Source organism: Rosa chinensis, chromosome 1, assembly GCF_002994745.2.
Source record: "Rosa chinensis cultivar Old Blush chromosome 1, RchiOBHm-V2, whole genome shotgun sequence".
NCBI lineage: Eukaryota > Viridiplantae > Streptophyta > Magnoliopsida > Rosales > Rosaceae > Rosa > Rosa chinensis.
The window spans coordinates 4,519,728-4,527,690 of NC_037088.1; positions in this window are offsets into that span (position 1 = coordinate 4,519,728).

A 7,963-nucleotide genomic window follows, 5' to 3' on the forward strand; every position below is an offset into this window, starting at 1 on the left:
TGGGCTGGTTGTATCACAGACCGGAAGTCTACATCTGGCTACTTTACCTTTATGGGAGGAAATCTTGTTACCTGGAGGAGCAAAAAACAGAAGGTTGTTGCAAGGTCAAGTTCTGAGGCTAAATATCGAGGTATGACACATAGAGTGTGTGAACTCTTGTGGTTACGTAATCTTCTCTGAGAATTTTAAGCCTAAGTCAGCTATGCAGCTGTATTGTGACAACAAAGCTGCAATTGAAATCTCTCATGCGTATTGTGGCGTAGATGGGTGTAAGTCCTCCTACTCATGCTCTTTTTGTTGATGACGTGATGATTTTCTTGCAAGGAAGAAAAAAAACACTTGATTGAGCTTATACGTTTCATGAAGGAGTATAATTCAGGTCAGACAGTGAACAAGGAAAAATCTTTGCTTTTTATTGGCATGGCTACTCCTCATAGGCAGGAAAGTATACGGAGAGTTCTGGGAATTGAAGTGGGCAACTACCTTTCATGTACCTTGGTGTTCCAATTTCTATCGGCATGCCCAAATTAGAGTATTGTCTTCCCATTGTAGACAAGCTTCGGTGTACGCTGAGCTCATGGAATGGTTTTCAACCATCTCAAGTAGGTAGAATACAACTAATTGATTCAGTGATTCAAAGTCTCCTAGTCTACAACTTTCAGGTATATGCTTGGCCTAGGTCTCTCTTATCCATGGTCCAACACTGGATAAAGAATTTTTTCATTCTATAATGGGGATTCCTTAAAAGATGGGCTTGCTCTGATCTCTTGAAGCATCTGTTCCACCTGGAAAGAGAATGGTGGTTTGGGGCTTAAGAATATTTTCACGCTCAACAATTCTCTCCTTTTGAAGCCTGGGTGGGATGTAGCTACCAAATCTTCCTTCGCTACTTTGTTCCTCCATTCTCGTTTCTTGGCTAATGGGTTATCTCTATTATCTAAGAAAATTCGACAGAACCTTCTTAAAAAGTAGACAACTCTAACTTGAATTAAGAACACAAAACACACTTCTATATATAAATTCAATTTCAACTCCTGGAGCCACATTGCTCCCCGAATCATAATCTAATTATCCAACCAAAATTATCACATACGAATCCTCCACATTTATAACAATCTCAAAGCTTATTCGAATTCAATCTCAGACCATAATTATACAAACATAATTGTAGAACCTCCCGAGGTCATCAGAGTAATCTGCGGAAAATGAAATATAATACAAAAGGCAGGTTAACGAATAACCTACAGAAGATAGATGACAATGATGGTGCTAAGCCTCAACTCTTAAGCCGAATAGCAGCACTGCGAACTGGGAATTTAAAAAAAAATGAAAGGCCCAGGGGAGAAGTATATAAAACGTTAGCGTGAGTGGACAAAAATAAATATTAAAAATAATCGAAAATAACAAGGATTTAAGACTTTCCCTTGTTTATTATGTTAAAAGGCCAATGCATCCAACAATATAAAATATAAATCAATTTATATTTGTCAAATCTCGTAGACCTTGCTGGTTAAAAGAATCCCGACTAGCCTTGCTAGTCAATTATTAATAAAAATAAATATGGGGAAGAACAATTGTCACCATACGAGTATAGAAGCCCATTAGGCTCTACCCTCGACTGCCACTCATATATAAATTATGTGAGGAGGAGAACTAATAATCTCGACTACTACCCATGTGAGGAGGAGAATAAATCACCTCGACTACCACTCACAAACACAAAGTAAGTGAGGAGGAGACGCAAAAAACTGACTCAGGTATGGTGAATAAAATATTTCAAAAACTCATAAGACCAAAATTCCGTAAAACTTCGATCCCCAATTAAAATCGCATGAGAAAATAAATGTATTATTCTCCGAAGACGTGGTCCCGCACGTCAAAATATTCTCAAATCCTTAAATAAATAAGCGGAAAATAAAACTTAAATATAATCTATTCAGAAATTCCTTTTCCGTAAATTCCCTCAAAAATCTCGAAATAGTTAGTCATAAGGGGAGAATATCACAAATGATCACTTAACTTTTACCTATTCGACACTCACCTTTTAAATATATCACTTTGGTCATTCAACTTTTACTCTATTATTCACTTTAGTCGCTTCGTTAATTTTTTTCATTAAAAAAAAATTATTTGCCACAGAATTAATGATATATTCGTCCAACCAATTGTGAAAAATTGATAAATCTGTATTAGAATGATTGAGAGAAGTGATTAAAGTGAGACAAAATGGCTCTTGGGTGACTAAAGTGATTGACAGAGTAATAGTTGATTGACCAAAGTGATATATTTGAAAATTGAGTGTCGAATGAGTCATAGTTAAGTGATCATTTGTGGAATTCTCTCTGGTCATAATAATAATTTTCGGAAATTATCTCGGAATATAATTCAACAATATTTACAACATAAATAACAAGTCTAAATTCACTCATGAGAAATCTCAATCTGAAATTCCAATCCATATATCAATTTATAATAAAAAATCGATTTGAAGGCTCGATAAAATAAATTGATATTCAATAGTAAAATCGATAATTTGGAAATTAATTTGCATGCCTTACTTTAAAATTAAAAGTCCACTCACATATATACGGCTAAACTTGCCGTCTATCCAAAGTTTCCTCTACGCGCCTCCACCCGCCACCTACAGTGGCAGCGCGTGGGGTTCACGCGCCACCGGCCACCATCTCCAATGGCTACCAAATTTCATGTACAACATCGTCTCAACATTTCCAATAACTTTCTCAACTGTGTAAAGGACTAAAGCCCCAATCAACAAGGAGCGAGGGGACAGTCAGATTTGGTCATTTTGATTAGAGTAATGCAAAAACCGAGCTTGCCAATATGATCATCTTGCATGAGTACCAATTGTCGATGGTTGAGCATCTCGGGTTCAGGAGGTATTCTAAATGAATTACAACCTTCCTTTAGGGTTCCATGTAGAAACACAATCAAGAAGGAGATTATGAAGATTTATGAATTTGAGAAAGAAAAGACAATGAAGCTTATGCAGATAAATAGGAGTAAAATTGCAAGTACTACAGACATGTGGACTGCAAGTAATCAAAAGAAAGGATTTATGGCCATGACATAGCATTTTATCGATGATTCTTGGAACTTGCAAAGTCGACTTTTGAGGTATATATGATGCCTACTCTATTATAACAACCTTCTCTGTTTACTGCTAGTGTCTTTTACATAATAAGAAGGGTTACATGTTTACTGCTAGTGTCTTTTACATAATATTGAGTACGAAATATTCATCCTCACCTCCCTCATCATTTATTATTGCTGCATGTTTCTCATAATGTTTGGAATGTTTTCTCTTTGCTACATGTTATTTTTTTTTTTTTTGGATACTTGTTATTATTGATGCATGAATGATGTCACATTTTTCATAAAAAAGAATAGGTGACCTTTTTGTTCTCTGCTTTGCTGTGTCAGAAGTAAAGGAAAAGTTTAATAGAACATTAGAACTACACAAGGCAGTAAAGTAACTTATCACATGTTATAATTGTGATTCTTGTTTTGTGGGACCTAAAATAGAAAGAGGGCAAATCTTGCTTTGGAAATTCATACCCAGATGGTGAAAACTCTAGGAAGTTGAAGTTGGTAACAAAAGTAATGTCTTAATAATTTAGACTAGAGATCGACTGGAAATTAGGTACTTTCGACTCTATATCATTTAGTTCCATTTGAAATATATATGCTGCTAGGCTCTGTAACTTTGTTAGTTATTAAGCTTTTTGGTGAAAGAGATCTATTATGCTGCTAGGCTTTCACTACAAGAGAAAATAGCAAAAGCAAGGAATTTCATTGTGACAACCTAAAATTCGTCGCAAAAGCTTGGTAAATACTAGGAAATTCAGTTGTCGCACATGATCTCATCGGCAACAACCAATTTGTTGCATAAAGTAGATATTTGCAAGAAATTGACAGTTGTCGCCCATATGACATTATGCGACACCCAATTCCTCGCAAAATGTTAATTAGGCGACAATTTCTACCAATTATCATTTAATGTTTATGTGACAACTAGATTTTTGTCCCTTAAAACTATATTAGCGACAAATTCTGTGAGTTGTCTGTTAATGTTTATGTGACAATCTTAGTTTCCTCGCTGAAAATCAATTAAGCGACAACTTTAATAGGTTGTCGCTTAATGTTTATGTGACAACTTGAAATTCCTCACTGAAAACTAATTAGGCGACGACTTTTACTAGTTGTTGGTTAATGTTTATGTGACAACTTTAATTTTCTCGCAAAATACCAATTTGGTGACAACCTCAATGGGTTGTTGCTTAATGTTTACGTGACACCTTGAAATTCCTCGCTAAAAACCAATTAGGCGACGACTTCTATTAGTTGACAGTTCCCGGTTAATGTTTATGTGACAACTTTAATTTTCTTACAAAAAACTAGTTAGGTGACGACTTCTACAGGTTGTCGCTTAATCCTTGTATGACAACTTGAACTCTCTCACTGAAAACCAATTAGACGACGACTTGTACGAGTTGTCGGTTAATGTTTATGTGACAATTTTAATTTTCTTACAAAAGACCAAATAACCGACGACTTCTATGAGTTGTCGCTTAATGATTATATGACAACTTGTACTTTCTCACAACCTATCGATATATCATAGAGGAAAGATATCTTATCTTCCACTATTTCTGAGAAATTTCTCCAATATCATCAGATATCTCTAATATCATAGATATTTAGGATATATCCCGATAAAATGAAGAAATATCTGTAAAATATGAGAAGAGAAACATACATTATAGAATATGGAGGTTTATTGAGGTATAAAATGTAAGAACGATTTCTAATCAGGAAATGACCTAATAAAGTGGCAGCGCAATCTGTTTGGAAAAAATGCCTCGAGGTGAAATCTCCCAAGACAGATTTCAATGAGGCGAAAATCTCTCAAGACGAATCTGGGTGAGGTGAAACCTCTTAAGGCGGATTTGAATGAAGCGAAATTCACTCAAGGTGAATCTGTGTGAGGAGAAATCCTCTCAAGACGAATATAGGTGAGGAGTAATCCTCTCAAGGAAAATCTGGGTGAAGAAAAATCCCCTCGAGGAGAATCCGAGTAAGGAGAAATCTTCTTAAAGCGAATCTGAGTGAGGAGTAATCTATATGCCTTCCTCAAGTTTATATTACTTACTAGATACTTATATCCGCATGCCTTCCATTTCAGTGAGGAAAAAATAAGTTCTTTTGATTTTTTGATTTTTTTTTTGGAATAAGAGTTATGCGGCTACCCTCAAGCAAATCATTAATGAAACCGATGAATACATAAGGGGGATAAAGTGCCTAAACCTCTTAATACAATCAACAATGCACCTCAAGAGGACCTCCTGAATAATAATAGGAGTCTCTACAACTACAATGTATTCATACATGCACCAAATAGCAAAGAGTGTCATATTGACTACTTCATTTGTTTTACAATAACGGTGGCACATCGGAAAGTTAAAGCAGTGTCTTTAACTTTATCATTTGATAATTTCCTCTTTTATCTCAAACGAAATTTAATATTTTAATATTTAGCACCACCATTTACATTAGAAGGAAATTTTATATTTAATTTTTTCCGCTTTTATCTCAAATGAAATATATAAATTTAATCTTTTCTTCCTTTTTAGCAAAAGAGATATGCAAGTTTAATCTTATATCTCAGACGAAGACAAAGCATACAATGCATATAGTCTGCATATTTGCATACTTCCCTTCTTCCTTCTTTTATTATTTCCTCTCTTAATACCTTTCTTTTCTTTGCAGAAGAGCAGATCTGACTTTACTCCGTTTAACTCAGAAGATCAAGATGGTTGCAATTGCCTTCATCATCAGGTATTGAAATAATTTTGGATTCAAATCGAGTTTCAGATTGGCATGAAGAAATATTGGCGATGTCAAAATCGACGCTCACCGCTTCCTTCTTCAAACCCTAATTTCAATCCATGGTTTAATATGATTGGGAACAAACATGATAATTTGGGATAAAATTGAAAGGCTTTTCAGAGGTTCTGGAATCTTTTTCAATATCCGTTTCTGGTTACTGGATCTGGCCTTGCACGAGAGAGAAGAGAGAAGCCAAGGAACTAGTATTTTGGCTCTATGAAATCTGGGTTCCGATGGAAATCTCTTTTGCAGTATTATACGAAATACCTGTACTTTGTACAAAATACTGAATAATAAAAATAATACGATATGACAAAAAGGAAAAGTAAATAAAATAAGATAAATAATAAAAGAAAAAAGAAACTGAAAAAAAAAAAAGTAAAATAAAATAAAAAGAAATTAAGAAAAAAGAAAAGTTTTGCAATTATTTTTCGCAACCAAAAAAATGATCAACCATATAAGTCTCGCAAATGAAATATGCAACGTAAACGAAACCTTGTATATTAGAAATTGGAACAAACATAAAGTCTCGCATATAGCAATCTGTAACACACTTAAGTGTCTCACAAGATGTCATATGCGAGGAATGAATTGTGTCACATATTTCAAATGCGACAAACATACAAGCCACGCAGATGGAATATGTAACGTAAATGAAGCCTCGTATATTAAAAATGATAACAAATATAAAGCTCACATATAATTTTTGGAAACACACTTGTGTGTCTCACAAATTTGTAATATGCGAGGAACCAATTGCGGTGCATATTAAAAAAATGACAACCATGTAATTTCGTCGCTTTTGACAATCAGTAAAACACATTAGGCGACAACTGGTTACGACAACCCAAAGTGGTTGCATTTTCAATTAAGGGAGAAATTTAGACTTTTTACGACAACTTTGAGTTGTCGCCAATGACATTTTCTCTTGTAGTGTCTATAAGCTTTTTGGTGAAAGGGATATATATGCTGGGCTTTGTAACTTTCTTAATTGAGCTTGTCAAGTTAAGCTTTTTGGTGAGGGATATATTATGATTGCATTCTTATATGTTCGTAGTTATTGTGCTGCACTATCTATTAATTATAAAATCTAATGTAACTTATTGTTATACAGGTTTGTATATGTTCCATGTCCACATGATGCAGATACGCTTCATAGGGTATTGATGGAGTGTTTATATAGTTGGAATATTCATCATAACTTATCAACGTTGACTGTGGATAATTGTACCACTAATGATGACATGATTGAATTACTTCTTGTGACTTTGAGATCAAATTCATTGTTGGTTGGTGCATGGCAAGTTATTGCATATATATGCTTTGTTGTGCACACATATTGAATTTGATAGTTAGGGATGGTTTGGATGTTATTCAGGAGGGGTAAAGCTATGGTATGTTAACATTTCTCATACATCAACTATTTTTACCCCTCTAAGGACTCATGTTATCACTTTGAGGACTAATATTACTATTTTCAGGACTCATATGGTAAACTAAGAAAATTTACCACTTTAAGGACTCATGTTACCACTTTGAAGACTAATATTACTATTTTGAGGACTCATGTGGTAACTAAGAAAATTTACCACTTTAAGGACTCATGTTACTACTTTGAGAACTAATATTATTATTTTGAGGACTCATTTTACCACTTTTAAGGCAATTGTATGCATGTCATACGTTAACATATTGTAGAATTTTCCTATTCAGGAGAGTATTGAGACCATTAGGTCTAGTGTTGCTTATTGAACGGGTGGCCCAAAAAGAGAAGAAACATTTGCTAAGGCAGCTTGCCAATTGGATGTTGCATGCAATAGGAAGTTGATACTTGATTGTAAAACGAGATGGAACTCCACATATTTGATGTTGCAGACAACATTGGAGTATAAGACAGTGTTTCCAACTTTAAAGACTAGGGGATATAATGATGTGCCAACTGAGAATGACTGGAATCTCGTGACAGTGATTGCTGAAAAGCCGCAATTGTTTTACAAGATGACTGAACTGCTCTCTGGTACCAAGTATCCCACAACCAACCTATTATTTCCAAAAA